This window comes from Puma concolor, chromosome A2 (genome assembly GCF_028749965.1).
Source record: "Puma concolor isolate L17-30 chromosome A2, mPumCon1.1.hap2, whole genome shotgun sequence".
Taxonomy (NCBI): Eukaryota; Metazoa; Chordata; class Mammalia; order Carnivora; family Felidae; genus Puma; species Puma concolor.
Window position 1 is genome coordinate 25,277,713 of NC_141668.1, and position 19,119 is coordinate 25,296,831.

Below are 19,119 nucleotides of genomic sequence, written 5' to 3' on the forward strand. Positions count from 1 at the left end.
GGTTCTCCCACTAAAGGGGGCTTCTAGAAGGTAAGGCTATGAATGGATTTGGGAGGGAGGGTTACTGTGGTGGAATGAGAGTCCATTATGAAGAAATGGCACGAGATGGGGGAACAAATAAAGCAAAACATGTAAAATCTGAGATGAGCAGCTTTGGAGCAATACTCCAGATAAAAGTCCTTTTAGGACTACAGGAATATTCTAAGTAGACTCCTGCTTCAAGCAATTCTCGAATGTGTTGAATCCTCTTTTCTTCAGTAGAATACGAGGTGTCACGTGGTCCGTACTCTAACTAGAGCGTACATTGGAAATGACGCTCAGACAACTAATGCGGCAGATCCGCCTATTCCTCCCCAAGCTGGAAAGGAACCTTTGATGTGAAGCAAAAACAAGCTGCAAACTGCAAAACCGAATTTTCAAAAATTACCTGTAGCCAGCACTGGAAGACAAGAGGCATGATACTGCTGGGGGAGAGTGGTGGTTATATCTTCCTTTGTGCCTGTCATAGTTACACCAAAGGCCCCACTCAAACCATCTGGTTGACTGCCCTTCAGGGAGGAGGTAGGGTAAGCAATAGGCTACCGTACCATATGCTAGGATTTAGTGTTGTTTGGAAACGTAGTTAACTCTTAACACACCGGTGTTCTTAGAACCTCAGACTCGAGATGCTGGTGACTGGACTAACCACGCTATGTGCATATTTAAGCCACTGAAGGGCTCTCTTCATCGAAACCCAGGAAATTACTTTTTTAAAAGAAGAAGAACAGAATATGTGAGGGTAGAGAAAATAGGAAAAGATGCTATGGCTGATTCTCTCTCATTATGTGCCCCTCTGCTGCCTGTTTATCTACTGCCAGCACGATATTAATATCTCCAAACCGCCGCGGAATTAGCACTTCTCAAAATCCACTCCCACAAAGAGGCTGCTTTGCTGGCCACCCTGTCTCCTGAGTCACTGCAGAAGCGTGCTGGCAAACACTGTCATTATCACAGAGTGGGGTTTGGCTGCATGGAGAATGCCAACAGCCCAGAGTCAGCAGCTGTAGGTATTGCTATATGGTGAGAATTAATTGAGGGTGTTACCAGAAAGCCCCCAGAAGGGCAGGAGGGTGGCTCCACCCACCCACAGGCCAGAGAGGAGAACGGGGACACCCCCACCTGTGGCAGGTTGAGAGGTCTTGGGGATTTGAAATGCCTGAAGAACAAACACCTATTTGTTACTGCATTTTGAACTACAGCGCATTCACGTTTTATAGTCAACACACAGGGTTTGGAGAAGAAAGCTGGAATGACTGAACAGGCAAGAAGAGATTCACACAAATACACTTCTACATGAAGAGATAGAGAAACAAAGCAAAACAGTACAAATGTTTAATGATCCACTTGTGTTACTGCTGTTCAAATCAATTTACAGAACTGAACTTGAGGACCTGCACAGCCAGCAGAGAACCAAGGGCACAAACCTTCCCTTCTGTAACCTATCAGCTAACAGACATTCTTAGATGAACCAGGTAAGGCCCCAGATTCCCACTCCACAACCTGCCCACGGCCAGCCTTTCCCCTCTCTCCACAGCTTAGAGGGTTAGTAGCTACATTCTGTTCACTTCTTATCCCTAATTACAGATTTCTCCTGAAGGGACAGTGGTGCTGGTGCTTAGTGAGCAGCAAGGAGAGTAAAAGCACATGAAATAATAACAGCTGTCATTGTTGGGTATTTACTACAAGCCAAGCATGTGAAAATAAGATCAAATGTATTTTTTTCTTGGTGTGTGCTCCCTTGTGAGAATTCATTACACCATCTTACAATTATAAATTGACTATCTTCCTTTCTAAATTAGGAGGTCTAAGAGGGCACGGGCTGCATATTTCTGTATCCAAGTGTCTAGTACAATACTTGGCATAAAGTAGGCAGTAAATATTTCCTGAATGAACTTAGTTTACTTAGGATAACTTTTTATTTATTTGTTTGTTTTATCTTTTATTTATTTTTGAGAGACAGAGTAGGAGCAGGGAAGGGGCAGAGAGAGGCAGACACAGAATCCGAAGCAGGCTCCAGGCTCTGAGCTGCCAGCGCAGAGCCTGAAGCAGGGTTTGAACCCACAGGCTGCGAGATCATGACGTGAGCCGAAGTCGGGTGCTTAACTGACTAAGCCACAAAGGCACCCCAGGATAACGTCTTAAATGTGGCAAAATCACATTTAATTTTATTTTAATACCTCCTGAAAATGTTGAGATACCATTTGGGTTATCAGAAAAACACCTAATCACTTTGGAAATATAGCCCTGGAAAATTATTATCCTAAGCATCTATTAGCCACGCTTGCCCTGCATAGAGTTAAGGACAAAAGCTTTCTACGTGCCTTACTAGCTTTTGTCTTTCTCCTCCCCATTATCTAAAATTTGAAATTAAAGAGAATGAGAGGGAGAGAGACAAAAAAATGGAATTAGCCTAGATCCATGTACTTGATGCTCTCATTCACTTCTTTTGGCCACTAATGAAAGGTCCGGAGATTTTCCCCTTGGCCAACGATGGCTCATAACCTGACACTGGTGTATTCATCAGTTGCCCAGTGGAAAAAAGAGAACATTAAATTGTGTGCTATGGCATTAGGCTGCTTTAGACAAATTTATAAGTTCTGCTTTCTTGAGTGTATCAGTAATTCTACTCCAATTACACATGTCTGGCTCGAATGGATAATTCACAATCAGCATACAAAAAGGGACCTAACAGCCTTGGAAGTCTAACAGGAAATCATCTCTCTGTATCAGCTAGAAATACAAGAAATTAGTGCTGGGACTGAAACGCTTCTCCAAACTAAAAGATAAATTTATATTCTGGTAATAGTGAACCATCTCCATCAGGCATGATCGGGTGTTCCTGATACAAACACAAGCAACATAGGCCTCACATACAGGCTTTCTCAAAAGGTCCCCAGGTAGTTGACATCTTCCCTACCCGCTTGTTTCCACAGTAAGCAGGTTGCAAAAAGCTCACGCTTTCCCATTATAAGATACATTTGAAACCATGGGGTACTATATTGTGCCAACATGGTGAACACGTGTTCTAGGCCTACACATGAGAAGAGGATTCTTCAAAAGCAGATTTGAATTACAGTAGTTTATAATTGATCACATTTTGCCTAGCCCCTACCCCAAGACACTGATAAGTCAGATAATTGTTTAAGAATGTCCCAACTTAGCGGTGTTTATGTGTGTAATTTTGAAACAAACTTACAGAAAACTTGAACTCGCTGTAACAAAGAAATGCCCTCCTTTGATCCATTTGAGAGTAACCAACCTGTTATACCCTCACCCTCAAAACTTTTAGTGTGCACTTCCTACAAACCAGGATATTTTCCTACAAAGTCAAAACATGAAATGAAAAGAAGGACACATCACTGCCACCTAATCCACAAACTCTACTCAAATTTTGCCAATTATTCCAATGGAATACTTAGTGGGGGGAAAGATCCATGTCTGCTTAGTCTAGAACAGTTCCTTAATCTTTCTTAGGCTACCCCAAGGCCTTAACACTTTTAAAGAGTATAGGTCAGTTATTTTGGTGTGTCCAATATTTCTTTGTGATCAGATACAAGTGATGCAGTTTTGGCAGGAATACCACAGAAGTGATGGATGTACTGTTCCCTTGGCCTCCTATGAAATGTATAATTTACTGACAACGTTCACTTTGATCACTCAATTAGGGTACTGTCTATCAGGTTTCGCCACTGTAGTTACTCATTTTCTTTTTATAATTGATAGGTATTTTTTGAGGAGACCCTTTGAATTATGTAATTTTCATCCCTCAAACTCCCAAGTTATTCATTTGTTTAATTATATCAATACAATGTCATGGAATATCATTTCATTTAAAGTCATAATCCATTACTATCATTATTTGTTGTAATGTTGAAATTATTTCCAATTTGGCCAGTGGGGGCCATGTCAAGCTGGTTTCTGTTTCCTATGGACATGCCTCCACCCCCATCATTCCTTGAGTACTTCCTTGCTTTCTGGTAGAACAACATATTCCAGGCTTATCTTGTACGGTTTTCTGCAGCTCTGAAATTAGCCATTTATCTAAATAGCCTACATTCACATCTTTATTTCTATACATTTATTTCTATATCAATCTATAACTACTGAAAACCATGTGCGGCAGTCATGAAAATGTGCCTCTCGGATCTCTAACTGCAGGAAGTGTAATTGACTGACAGTCCCAGCTGCTGTGCTCTGAAATCCATCACTGTTTCAGCCAAGGCTATGTTTCCCACCAGCTGCTCCTAGACTGAGCACAGCAGATACCAAGGCAGGCCTATTGCTGAGAGATGTGGGACTCCTCTGATGGCAACTCTGGCTTGAGGACTCCTTGTTGGCTTTATGGTAACTCTCTTAGAACTTGGCCAATTAGACTTTTCCAATTCAACCTTCCTTTCTTCGCACTCTTTGCCACGGAGATTAGACCTGCACTGCAGTCTGATGGCACTCCCAGCCTCTTTCAGCTCCCTTCCCATTTTCCCTCAAAAGGGTCTTCCCCAATTAACTTCTTTCATGTCTAATTCTGTCTTGGCATCAGCTTTTTAGAGAACCTGAACTAATAATACCAGGAGTTTACAAAGATACCAACAATCCTACCCCTAACACTACAGCATTCGTTTTCATTTTCTTCCTTTTCTTCTGACAGCAAGAAACCTGTATTCCATTATCCTTAACAGTTTTACTTATATGAATAACCTTTGCTATATACATACATACATACATACATACATACATACACTGTCTCACACATTCTGTGACTTCCAGGATTTGGTCCTAACAGTAGAACTAATTTAAAGGGAACGCATCACTTGATAAAACAGAACCTGGGTGGGGCACCTGAGTGGCTCAGAGGGTTAAGCACCTGCTCTTGATTTGGGCTCAGGCCATGATCCCAGGATCATGGGATTGAGCCCTACGTTGGGCTCTGTGCTGAGCGTGGAGCCTGCTTGGGATTTTCCCTCCCTCCCTCTCTCTCTCTCTCTCTCTCCCTCCCTCTCTTCCTCTCTCCCTCCCCCCTCCATTCTCAGCTCCTTTCCCCCACTCATGCTTTCTCTCTAAAATAAGTTAAAAAATAATTTTCTTAATGAATAAAACAAAACAAAATCCCCCAAAACAGAACCTGGGTTTACATGGGTAAGTACTTCAAGAGTGGGCATGGACAGTAATACCATTACATACACTTGCTCACATGCATGCATCTGAATAGGAATAACAGATAACTCTCAATGGCTCTGGCTCACAGATCTTCATCTAGCTGTTGGAGCTTAACATTTACCACTTAGAAAACATCTACATTTTATCAGTCACTGAGCTGTCCATGGCGATTGCAAAAGTGGAATATTTTCCTCAAAGCAAACATACACGTGGACACATATCCAGAATAATGTAAGCCTATAAAGAAATGGCTCTACACTATATTCTAGTCAAGGCTAAACAAAGGGTTGAAAGATAATCAACAGCTCAATTCATTTACAAAAGTCACAATGTTGTCAGAGGTTCATATTTCACACACACACACACACACACACACACACACACACACACACACACACACACTTTCCATACAATGTTTACAGTAACTTCAAGGCCCTGTAGTCAAATTTCATAAACTGAGCACAACATGCACCCCATGGCTATTCATTGTGAGAACATGGATGCAACAAGACATCAGGCATGTCACCTGGCCCCCTGTCACCCATGACCCCTCAAAGAGTCCAATGTCTGAAAGCCAAAAAACTGCCTTCACATTCTTTTCATATTCGCTGTACCTCTGCCATAAAGACAGGCTTTCTCATAAGTGCTGGGATGGAGATTCCCGGCTGACAGGGTTCCAATATTGATTTCTAACATACCAGATGGCACATCTCACTTTTCCTCAGCTACATAGGGATGTTCTACTGTGGGGCTGAACCACAGAGAAGTTAAACGGTGCTGACGTCTTTCTTTGCAAATAGGTAAGAGAAAAGAGGAAGGAGGGAGAGGTCACCACAGTATTTAACAGGTAGGCAGAAAGCAGCAAGGATGAGAAATCTGTTTTCTTCAGAATATTAGGTCCACCTTTAATCCTATGGTTGGCTCTCCACTCTAAAAGACAGTGCAGAAGTGGGGAAAATGATTAATGGCTAACAGGCCCAAAAGCCAGGCTCCCTTTAGATCTTCTTTACAAGTTCACACTAAGACCTCTAATATCTATGCCCTTTGAGGCAGGAACCTGACAATTTCAGGCTTGAGATAGACTTAGTTTTTATAGGCTGACAAAATAAGGCTATAAAGGGCAAGAGTGAAATTCTAGATGAGAGGCATCTACAGACAATGGGCAATGAATAGGTCTCTTTTATCATGTTACTGTTTTTCAACCAGGCCTCAAACTAGGAAAAAGTCTTACAGAGCAACAAGTAGCTTCTGAAAACTCGTAAGTAAGTCTCCAATGGATCACACATTGCCCCTTGCACCCACAGTCCTTCATCCTCCAATCTCCAATGACTGAGGTCCCATGAATCTGGAACAATGATGCACCCCACATGCACATTTTTCTTAAAATACATCCAGGAGGCACTTCCCACATAACCAAGCAGCATATGTAGACAGGAGATTCTGTTTTAGAAGCATCAATAATTAGAAACATCTGAGGTGGCACAACATCCTTTATATATTTACCAAATCTCTCTCCTACCATATTCCCTATTTTTTCACTCCCCCTTTGAACTAATGTAATTCTAAAAATAACTAAAATAGATTTTTTACTCATTTTACTCTCAAAGGCTCCTTTTTCTGTTTAAAAAGTCCTGTTACCAGGATGACCACCAAAGGACCTGAAGAGTGGCTAGAGACTTTCTCAGAATTCATGACACAAATTGACAACAAAGAGGAAGATTCAAATGCCTTGATGTCCCTAGACAGGCTTAGCCAGAGATGAGGGTGAAATGAGGAGAAAAGCAGTGGTTACCATGGGCTATATTAAGGTACCTGGAGTCTTAAGATATGACATTCTTGGTCCAGACTCTGAGATCCACCTACCCAGCTGTGGTTATGTGAAACATAAGACACAGCGTGACCCACAGAGAAGCAAGCCAGACTCAAGCACGACCAACTATGGAATGGGACTGACCTGAACACCCTAGAAGCAAATGAAGGAAAACAACTCACTCTTCTGAACAAAACTCTCTGATAAGTTTTAGTTCACATTTAATGAGCATTCAGATTATGTACAGGTTCTAAACACAACTGTTCTGCCGATGAGAGCATTTTCTAAAGACTAGAGTTGAGATACGAAAATCAAGAACTCTTGGGAACGACTGTCTTTTCTTTATACTTTAATGAAGTCTAATCATTCTTCCTCAGGGGGAGGAGGATGCGGAAGGAAAGAGTGAACACTGATAGAGACATACTTCAGTTTGAAGAATTCAAAAGGATACACAATTCAAATGAAACCAAAGAAGGCCCATAAACAAGGCTGGCAGAAAGGAAGAAAGAAAGACAGGAAAGGAAGGAGGGAGGGAGGGAAGGAGAAAGGGAAGACAGAGGGGAAAGAAAAAGAACAAAGATCATTCCGTGAATAAATTACTGTTTTGTAGACAGATAAGTCCTTGAATGCCCACAGCACACATCCATCAAAACTTCATTACTAACAGGCTTACTCCTGAGTACTGACAAAGCCTCTCTAGCTTCAGAGGGGCCTCTCAGAGCTTCAGCCATGTCTCAATGAGCAACCAACAGTAAGTACTCTTTGATTTAGGAAGAAAAATAGAAGCAAAGCTATCTAGGGACCAGGGTTTCAAAAGTGGGGGATGAAGAGATGTCACTTCATATTCAACCTGTCAAGAATAGGTAATTCTCTATTTCAACGTGTCTCTGAGCCTTATCACGCCCGTTGCCTTATTTGCACTCATGCCCTACACAAGATCATACCTAGTCTCGATCTCCTGAAAGAATAAGTAACAGATAGGAAAATACAACAGAAATATACTTGGAAGCAGTAGAATTAAACATGTAACCCACTTTGTAACTCTGGCTAGTGGAGAGAAGAGTGTTGAAAAATATGGGTCAAAGTGATTTAGAAAAGGAGGGGGAAGAAGCATAACATCAAATAGTTACATAAAATAGTTATGCTTACTAAATAGACAATTTTATTCTGCGCCTCCCCCCCCCCCCCCCCAGATTTCTTCAGTACTGTCATCTTATTGCCACCTCTTACGTGATAGTTTCATTTACTCAGCAATATCATGGTTATGGCTTTATAAGACAAGGAAAACTGGTATTATACTCTATTATGCCAGCTCCTCTGAGTATCGCTGCGCTTACCAGTCATATCTGAGGAAGTTAGGACAATGATGAACCTTGGATGATGTATGAGGGGCATATTAAGTATAAGTTAAAATAAAATGATGTCCACCATTAAATATCTAATATTTTCCCCAATCTGCAACCCTCAAAATAAGACAAGAAAAACAGTGAAGAAAAAAAATGTCTGTTTAACAGACAGAAACTGCATGCATGGACTTTTCTGAATCTCCCTTATACTATAGGACAGAACATGGAGTATGTACCCAAAGTTACACTCCCTCTATGAGACAAGCATGCTTCTTTCCCAAGAGATAAACAGATCCTTCAAAAACAATTAAGCAATTAAATATTGGATCTAGCTTGAAGAAAACAAACTGTCTAACAAATATGTACTCACAGTCCAGCCAAACTGGTCCCCTCAATGCTAAATATGCCATGCAGTTACATTTCCAACTATCCATAGGACATGTGAATTCATATGATTCATCACCATGTAAAACTCAGCATTTCAAAAATAACACTCCTTTCCCCAGATTAAGCTTTTCTAAAATCTACTAAATCAGCTCATTCTCCTAACGTCTCCAACTGTAGGGCCATCATACTCCCAGTCCCCTTGGCCTGATGTCTTTTACTTCCACATAAAATTAGTTGTCAAAACTGAACTCAAGTCTCCAAAGTTTCTCTCATGAATGCTTTCTTTCCTTTCTTTCTACCCCAGTTGCGGGTCCCACTGCCTCTCACCTGGGCTTCTTACATCACCACCCTGCCACCCTTGCAGTGCCCACCAATTCCAAACACTGTGCGCTGAAGCCTCTAAAAGCATAGGTCTGGAGAATAATCCTCATTCTCAGGCCCACCACAATCGTAAGAGAGCTTTTGTTTGAAAATATCCAATATGGAGAAATATTAAGTTATCATATGTGAAACAATGATAATGGAGGGGAAGGAGAAAAGGGGGACACAAAGAAAGAGAGAGAAGGAAAGAGGAGAGGGTTAGGAGAAAGAAAATGGTTAGAGGGAAAGAGGGGAGACTGACTCTGTTTTTAGTACTATTCTAAGACACTTGACACATTTATTAAAACCACTTAATGGTCACAAAATCCTGATGGGTTAGGAACTCTCATCATCCCTATTTTGCAGATAAGAAACATGAGGCACAGAAAGTTTATAAAGGTCATAAGCGACAAGTTGTAACCAAGAAAGGCTATGCACAGAGACTTGGCATTTCAGTGATGAAAAGGATCTTGCTAACCACCTTACCCAGACCTCATGCTAGAAGCATCAGATGACAGAACTATTTCTCTGATTTTCACTCAAAAGATAATTTCGGATTTAATGAACATCTACTGGGAGTTTACTATAGGATAGGCCTTTAACGCACGTTAATCTACTCCTGCTTGCAATGCAGAGATGATATGTATAAACAGTAAACAGTTTCAGACTTACCACAAACAATCCTGTTTCTACATGTCAGAGCCATGACTAGAAGCCAGATTTTTTGTTCCAATTCGTTTTCCTTTGACTAAACAGTGCCACAAATTCGAGTCACAGACTATTAAAGGCATTCTGCAACAGAGCCCTCATATATCTCTCTACACCTATTCCATTAAATGCCTTTCAATCTTCTGCTCAATCGTCTTCGCTACCAAGAGTCTCGCATTCTCCCCGTCTATATGCTGTTGGCTGCACCACTCATTTTGCACTCATCTTTGCACCGCTGTATCTTATTTTCTTTCTTTGTGTATGAATCTGGTCTTCCTAACTAGATCATATTCCTAACCAGTCCAAAATGTGCCACTTAGTAGACACTTAATAAATATTTATTGGCTAGCTGACTGATTTCACTCTTGAGTTCCCAGGGGGTTCTGTGGGCATTAGATGAAAACAAAGTAATAACTGAGTCACAGAATTTTTGAGCAAAAAATGTCCAGAGATATAAACCAATCCAAAACCCACCAAAAGCAGATAAAGACAGACCCAGAGAGAAACTGAATATTTTTAAATGGGTTGTCTAAAGAAATGTAGAGAGTGATGCCACCACTACGGGCATCTAAGATCCTTCGGATTCTCAGTCTATTTCCAAAATTTAGCCGAACGTTAAAAAAAAATATCTAGCCACATATTATAAATTGATCACTCTATTACTAACATTAGCTAAAATACATACTAAACATTTAATTATAATAATTAAGTACAATTATGATAATAATTGTCTTCTAGGCATTCAGAGGACTTTTTTGGGGGGACAGGGAGAAATGATTCAAAATGTCTGATGACTTTTCTCTCAATATATATTCCAACACAAGGTAAAAATGCATATTGTAAACCTAAGTATGCTTTCTTCGTCTCCTATTTTCTATGCTCCCCTTTCCCTTAAGAATTGAACATTTTGCAAAAGAGCAGTGTGGGAGGCATGGACAGAGGTGTATGGTGCGAAATGTCCTCAAACCTCACTCCCTCGGTAATAGTGGGGGGCATTAACTGAATTTGTATAATCACTCAGGGGGCTCTTTCCTACCTGTCCTGGACTCACGAATTAATTCACTGACCCAGAAGAGGTCCTGCTACAAACGATGATCACAGCCATTCATACTTTTGTGCGTGGTCTTTATACATGTTTGAAAGACAAATATTCACACGTTAGACAATTGCCATCCCCTTTTAACAGAAAGCAATACACCGTTGTTGGAACTTTGTACCATGGAAGATGAAAATCATCAGATGCCTACTATGTCCCCACCAGCCAGCGCATGAAAACATTGACAATGGCTCTGTCAATTACAGACTCCTGCCTCGGGAGTGATGAGAAGGAGAGGAGGCAATCAGAATTCATTTACAATGGTGTCTTGCCCCTGGGGCAGCATCCCATGCAGATGGTGATGGTGTTCGAGCCACACTGCACCAAAGTAAAGACTACCCTGTTTCTTGGTTCTTGACCCTTTGGAGCTGCCCTGATACCCATTTATTATCCAAGTCTGATGCTCTGGCCTTCGGTCAGTTTTCTTAGCTCCTCATAACTTCCCAACTTATCATCTTCTTTTTTAGGACAACTTATTGCTGTTCCTTGCAACCAAGAGCATCTTAATGGATTTAACTGACAGCATGAAGTTGCATTCCCTAGAGTTTAAAGACAAAGTCCCTAAGCATGGGTTACACAGGTCACAGTGTCCTCTAAACAAGGAAACCTGGGAGCCAAAGCCTAGGGTGAAAGGTAGGTGCTGTACTAAGGCCTGCAGAAGTCTGTAGGCCCAATAAAGGCCACACAAGGGTGCTCTCTTCCCGGAGTCCCACTGTATCATCCAAATGTCACCCCTTCACAGATTCCAAGGCAGGTGGTGGGGCAGCACTAATCTTTAACCTTTTGCTTAGGTACTCAGGGAGGGAGGACGACTCTATCTTGCTTGCACTACTAGCTGGGTAAGGACTTATTGGTGTGATCTGAACCTGAATACTAAATTCAGGTTCCCCAACCAACCTGTAACCCAACAGTTCCAGTCACCTTGCTAAAGAAAAGGAGAAGTGCAGGAGAAGATGAGAAGCTAGGTATGGATGGAATGAGGATACAGCCACTGGGAGAAGAAATAAAAGTTAGTTTAGGAATGTTCATAAACATATTAAAGCATGTAATATATGAAAGGTGAATATTTTAAAGTCAAGAAAACATGTATCTATGCTGTTATAAAGATATTACTACACTTAGGTGTAAGGATCAATTATAAGTGCTTCTAACAATGAATGAACATGGGTAAATGTAAAGTAGGTCTGCTGTTAGTGAAAGAGATACTCTACCAGTTACTTCATTTGAGTTTCTAAACAAAAATGATGTCCCAACTACATTCATTTTAATGAAAACAAACAAACAAACAAACAAACAAACAAAAACCAAATTAGAGGTGGTAAAATGCTTAACAGGTCCAAAATTTATCATTAGGAACTATAACCGTTCCATTTTAGCTTAGTTTATTTGGTCTGTTTGCTTTCCAAAATGCACACAAGAGGAAACCGACTTTCTAAAAAAGACATTGACAGTGTGGCTGAGTTTCTCTTTTTTTTTTTTTTTAAAGGAGGGTCTAACACAAGGCATTATCTCATATCAACACTTTCGTGGGGCAAAAGGATCTTCATCTAAATTATAAAAAATGAGTGAAGAGACAGGATAACACAGTACAAAAAATCATCTAAATTATAAAAAATGAGTGAAGAGACAGGATAACACAGTAAAACAGATGAATATGATAAAAAAAAGAAATGTTAAGAATAAATGTTGATCAATTCTCTGAGAGAAGTTACACACAGCATTTTTATTTATTCTTCAATAGTGAAAGCCACTTAATGTTTCTCACTTCCTCCAGCCCTTTGTGGCCATAGAGAGCAATTATGAGCTTGTTTCATAAAGAACTCATGGCACAGAGCAGTGATTCAGGGCAGAGGATCTCGGCTCTTACCCCAGCTCTCCGCTGTTTAAACTCTTGTAAAGGAGCTAAGCCTGTACCAGTTTCTGTATCTATAAAAAAAGGGAGTAGATGAGACTAGATAGAATGTATGCGAGCTAGACATAATTTAAAAATGAACTACCACTTACTGATCAATAGTCATACATATTCTATAACAGCTTCACATTTCTACCAGTATTTTTATATAGCACTAGCTGATAATATTCAAGGCAACGTAGATTGTGTATCATTTTAGTAAATATAGAAACATGAAGATATGTTTATATACATTTCTGGTTGTGGTTTGTAGAGCACTGTAGCAGCAGGCACAATTTCTTCCAATCTTTCTATGAGGGTCTGGAAGAGCCCTATCCTTTCTGTGCACACAGTGGTGGTAAAGGATGGGAAGTCAGGCTGCTTGACAAATTTATTTATGCTCAACAAATATTTACTTACTCTTGACAAATATTATTCTGTTCAACTCTTTAATGTCCACTATTTCTTTAAGATATAATATGTTACCGGGGCGCCTAGGTGGCTTGGTTAAGCGTCCGACTTTGGCTCAGGTCATGATTTCACAGTTCGTGGGTTCGAGCCCTGCGTCCAGCTCTATGCTGACAGCTCAGAGCCTAGAGCTTGCTTTGTATTCTTTGTCTCCCTCTCTCTCTACCCCTCTCCTGCTTGTGCTTTCACTCTCTCAAAAATAAACATTAAAAAAAAAAAAAAGATATAATGTTACCCAAATGTTCAGGAATATTAAAAGAGGGAAATTAAAAAAGGGATGAGCAAATAAAAGATATATGGTAGATTTTCTTTCTTTTTTTTAATGTTTGTTTATTTTTGAGAGAGACAGAGTATGAGAGGGGGAGGGGCAGAAAGAGAGGGAGACACAGAATCTGAAGGAGCTCCAGGCTCTGAGCTGTCACCACAGAATCTGACGTGGGGCTCGAACTCACGAACAGTGAGATCATGACCTGAGCTAAGGCTGGACACTTAGCCGACTGAGCCACTCAGGAGCCCCTATGTGGTAGATTTTCTATCAAGGAAACCAAAGTCCAAACTTCTGGATTCTTCACTGGCTAGTTCCTTTTACTTCAGTAAAGTACTTTTTTCAGTGGCAAGAAACTGACTTAACTCATTAATAGAAATGTGTTCAAAGAACTGATTCAAGAGTAGAGCTGTCATGTAACAGGAATTTATTACATTTCTTGCACCTCTGTGGCTCACTAGATTATGCAGAGTAGGTTTGCTACTGATCTTATCACTGAACACAGTGGGAAAAAAAAAATCAGAGTCACCTTTACATTTTCATAGTTTGCCAGGTACTATTTTGACCTATCAGGCTTACACTTGAGTAATGTAAGTAGCAGCAACACATCAATAAAGCAATTATGAGATGTTTCTTTAGTAGCCCTTTTGAGATTATAGAAGATTATTGCACAGTAAATATTAACAAGAGAGGTAGACTTCATTACTATAGACTATAAGGACATATCAGAAATACTTCATTCATTATAATTACAGAGTTCAGAGCTAAAGGGGTCTTAGTGTTCTACTCCAAGTCCCTCATTTTACAGACTGCTAATGTGAGATTCAGAGATATTATAAACTATTTAGTGAGTGACCTGGACTAGAACTCAGGTCTCAAGTCATAAAACAGGCATCCTTCCACCATGACAACCTGCCCCCAGTTTCATATAAAGATTAGAAAAACTGAAAAATTTAAAAAAAAGGAGGGGGACACCTGGGTGGCTTAGTCAGGTGAGCGTCCGACTTCAGCTCAGGTCATGATCTCGCGGTCTGTGGGTTCGAGCCCCGCGTTGGGCTCTGTGCTGACAGCTCAGAGCCTGGAGCCTGCTTCGGATTCTGTGTCTCCCTCTCTCTCTGCCCCTCCCCCGCTCATGTTCTGTCTGTCTCTCTCTCTCTGTCAAAAATAAATAAACATTAAAAAATTAAAAAAAAAAGATTGGAAAAACTACTGCTACACACAACTCGGATGGATCTCAAGGGCATTATGCTAAATGAAAAAGGTCAACCTCAATGGATCACCCACTGTATGATTCCATTTCTATAATGTTCTTGAAATGACAAAGAGATGGAAAATGGAATACTGGCTGTCACGGATGTTGGGAGGGGAAAGGCATGGTGGCAGAACAAGGGAGATCCTTCGATGACTGAACAGTTTTGTGTCTTGATTGTGGATGGTGGGCACATGGATCTACACACATGATAAAAGGTCAGAGATCTACACACACACACAGCACTGATGCCTGGCTTTGATATTTTCCTCTAATTATGAAAGATATAACCTTTGCAGGGGGCCTGCTGGCTGAAGGGTCCATGGGATGGACCTGTGTACTACTGCCGCAACTTCTGTGAATACATAATTACCTCAAAATAGAAGTTAAAGAAAAAGTCAACAGAACTTAAACTTACTACAAAGAAAAGCACCAAAGACTCAAAGTTCCATTCTCAATCAGAATAATTTTCATCCAGAATAGTATTTGAAGGGATACATCCTTTGAAGATTAAAGTCAACAAAACTTGCCATCACTCCTCTGTTCAAAACTTCACAATGGCTTCTATCTCATTCAGTGTAAAAGCCAAATACTCGTAGTGGCTACATGGTCAGCTATGCCCTTCCTTATCTTGCTGACCTCATCTCTCACTGCTCCCACCTTTGCTCCCTCTGCTCCAGCCACGATGCATTCTTTCTAACCAGGCACAGTTACACCACAAGACCTTTTGTCCCTGGGGTTCTCTTTGCCATCCTAGCACTTGCTCCTTCACCTCATTCAGGTCTTTGCTCCTGTCATCTATCAGTGAGGCCTGAGTACCTTACTGAAAATCTGCCTCCTTCCAACCCCGGAGTACCTACCTCCTCTACCCTGCTCTAGCTTTATTTTTTGTATAGCACTAAAAAAAAAAAAAAAAAGTTTATTTATTTTGAGAGAGAAAGAGCGAGAGAGAGCGAGCAAGCATGCACGAGCAGGGGAGGGGCAGAGAGAGAAGGAGAGAGAGAATGCTAAGTAAGCTCTACACTCTGAGCACAGCCCAATGTAAGGCTAGATCCCATGAACCACGAGATCATGACCTGAGCTGAAATCAAGAGTCAGTCACTTAACTGACTGAGCCAGCCAGGCGCCCCTATTTTCTGTATAGCTCTAATGACCACCTACGTATTTCTACACATTCTATTTATTTGCTTACCACCACTGAAATATAAGTTCCTGCCCCCCCTAAAGCCAGATTTCTCTTCACAGTATTCACTACTTTATTTCCAGTGCCAGGTGTACCTGGCACATCAATGTACTCAAGAATGAATCTGCTGAATAGACCACAAAGGAAAAAGGAAAAAAGAAAAAGAAACATAAACCAAAGCAGAAAAGTAAAACGAACATGTTACGTTCATGTGGCCTACTAAATGAAAAGGTACAATTTAGGGATTACATATAAACGAAGTTGAGTTTCACTTAGATTGCAATCATGAGACCTTGGTTTCAATTCTTGCTTTAATTAGAAGAAACCTCAGAAAAGATGTTTACCTTTTAAGTCCTATTTTTCTGTTCTATCATACCAAGGGGACTAAACTGAAGAACCTCTAGGGTCCTAGACAAAGCTAAAAATCTAAATGGTTCCCCATGAGGCAGAGAACATCTGCATTTCGGGTCTACCCAGGCGAGTCTAGAAAGGAGATAACCCGTAGGGAGCCATGGAAGGTATTTAAACATGTGTTCAAAGACCCAGTATGTGGCAAAAATTACAGTATGTACTAGGAATAAAAAAGAGAGGGAGAGAGAGACACTGATGACCTAGGGTTGTAAGCACCGCGAACATTACAACAGGTAAGCACAGGGTGCTGAGGAAGCACATAGACAGATGCCCAGTTAGGATGTGGTTCTGGCAGGGTACCTGAGGTAAAGCCTCCCTAAGAAGTGACATGCTGAAGGAGGAGAAGGAGCTGGCTAGGAGAAACGTATGTTCCAGGCACGGAGAGCAGAATGATTTCAAGAACAGTCAGTTTAAGTTGTGTTTCTTTTCCACAAAAATGATGGATGAGAGCCAGGGAATGTTAAATATAAACATGGAGAGGTAAGCAAGGGCCAGATCACGGGTTTGTATTAATCCTAAAGGCCGTGGATGATTAATGAAGACTTTTAAGCAGGAGAATAACAATCAGATTTGTGGAACACAAAGCCAATTGCAGCAGTAGTGTGGAAAATGGATCAGAAAAGAGTAAGACTAGAAACAGGAAGATCAGTATGGAGACAGCATAAAACAGGTAGTGAGGAGGAAAAGGCTGGAACGAACCTGATATACGTCAGTAGATAATCAGGTATGCAGATTGGGAGAGAGGGATATAAAGATGACACTTTGATTAGTGGAACACAAGACTAAGCAGTGGCACCATCAATCAAGATGTGGGATCATGCAAGTGAAGGAATAGCTTTTAAAGGGGAGAACATGAGCTCAGTTTTAGCCATACCAGGTTTTGGTTTCTAAGCAGTGAGGTGCAGTAAGTAGTTGGATATACTGGTGGGGGGATCCAGGTGACAAGAACTGGGCTAGAGACCTAGGTTTGGGAATCAGCAGTATCTACATGACAACTGAAGCAATGGGATGAATGAGATCGCCTGTGGAGGCTGCAGTGGGGTTAAGAAGACTGACAGGGAGGGAAGCCTGGAAAGCACAAATATTTAAGGAGTACTCAAAAGTGGGCCGAAGAGAAGTAATCAGAGTCACAGAGAGAATCCAATCAAATATGCTGTGCTAAAAAAATTTTTAAAAGATTGTGATAAGTTTTAAGTACTGCGGAGATCAAGTACAAGCAAGGATTGAGAAGTGTCCTTGAGGGAAACTGTGGTCTCCTAGGTCAGCTCAGTTTCAATGATTTGGAAGGGTCAAAGCAGATGGTAAAGGAATGAAGAGCAAATGGAAGCAGAATTAAAATTTCTTTTAACTCTTTTAATTAACTTGGCTATGAAGAAAAGGAGAAAATTTGCTATAATAAAGACAGAGAATTGGAGGATACTTTTTAAAAATTAGTTAAAAAGAAAGGGGCTAATAACTGATGGCACAAAATCCCTAAGGAGACCAAAAGAGAGAATTGAGAGCATGTATGCAGAAAACTTCGTTTGGGAAGAAAGAGGCTGAAATCTTCCATGGAGATGGGAAGGCAGGAGATAAGAAAGCAAGCAGGGGGAAGACAAGTTTGCAGCTTCGAGAACAAGTTTAAGGCATTTTCCAGATAAGCCCATGTTTTCTCCATACTGTAGGAGATGAGGCTGTCTGCTGAGAATGAGGGGCGAGAGAAGAGAGTAGGGGGCTTGACTGAAGATAGCTGTGAAATCTAAAATAGCTATTGTGGTGAACTAACATGAAAACAGCATTTATGTTAAATTAAGCCGGCAGCATTATGCAGGAAGAAATGGAGATGGGAAAACCTGCAGTTAGAAAAGGCTTATCAAGAAGGCCACTGAATTGATTTAGGTCTGAGCTGTTGAGTACAAGGAGTGGAACGAGGGCAAAAGTAAATAGGAAAGAACTGAATAGGAAAGGGAATTTGTTAACAAATAAAGGAATCCACCACACCTTCCTAATTAAACCACTTCTACCAAGTCCCCAAAAGTCACCAAGGCAGGATCAAACATCCTCAGTTATTTCAGCTCCGGTGAGAACTAAAGCTATGGATGGCTTGTCCCTGCCTTGCCCCGACTTTTAGGCATCCCAGTCCAAAATGTTCACACCCCTTTTTGAACAAAGGCGCATAATCCAATTTACCAACCCGTTAACCCTCAATACCATGCCTATGTAAAGTACATCTGGAACTACACCCTGTATGAGCAGTGATCAATTCTGACAGCTGACCAATCAACCTGGACAATTCTTCACAATGATCCTAGTCTAGATTCTTGGCTTCTGTCCAAGCTCACTACGTCACAGACTGATATGAAAGGAAATAAAATCAGCTGAAAGACGACGGTACTTTAGGGAGCAAAACATAAGCTGGGTCTGCTCCACTGCCTGGGGTGCTTTTCAATAAGCTACACAGGTGATTCTGGGGCACACAAGTTTGAAAGCCACCATTTTTAATCAGCATTAGTATTAAACATAATAGTTTTGAAATGAGAGTAGGACATACAAATGGTAATGGAAAGCAGGTATATGGTAAGTTAGGAGGAGGGATAAGCAAAGAGAAATAAAGTTGATAATGATTGAAGCTCTGCATAACAAAATACTGAAGGGAAATCATTTACAGAGGGAAAAAACAGCATGATCAAGATGGACTCTTAGAGAATGTGAAGCCAAAGGACTTAATTATGTCTTTTAAATACATATATATCAAAGGCAAAGTACGGTACTC

General features: G+C 40.8%; 1 protein-coding gene across 1 annotated transcript in view; it reads right to left on the reverse strand.

The window, feature by feature from the left end:
* Nucleotides 1-19,119, reverse strand: part of SND1 (staphylococcal nuclease and tudor domain containing 1) — a 426,619-nt gene that overhangs the window by 193,665 nt on the left and 213,835 nt on the right. The gene's annotated exons all lie outside the window — the stretch shown is intronic.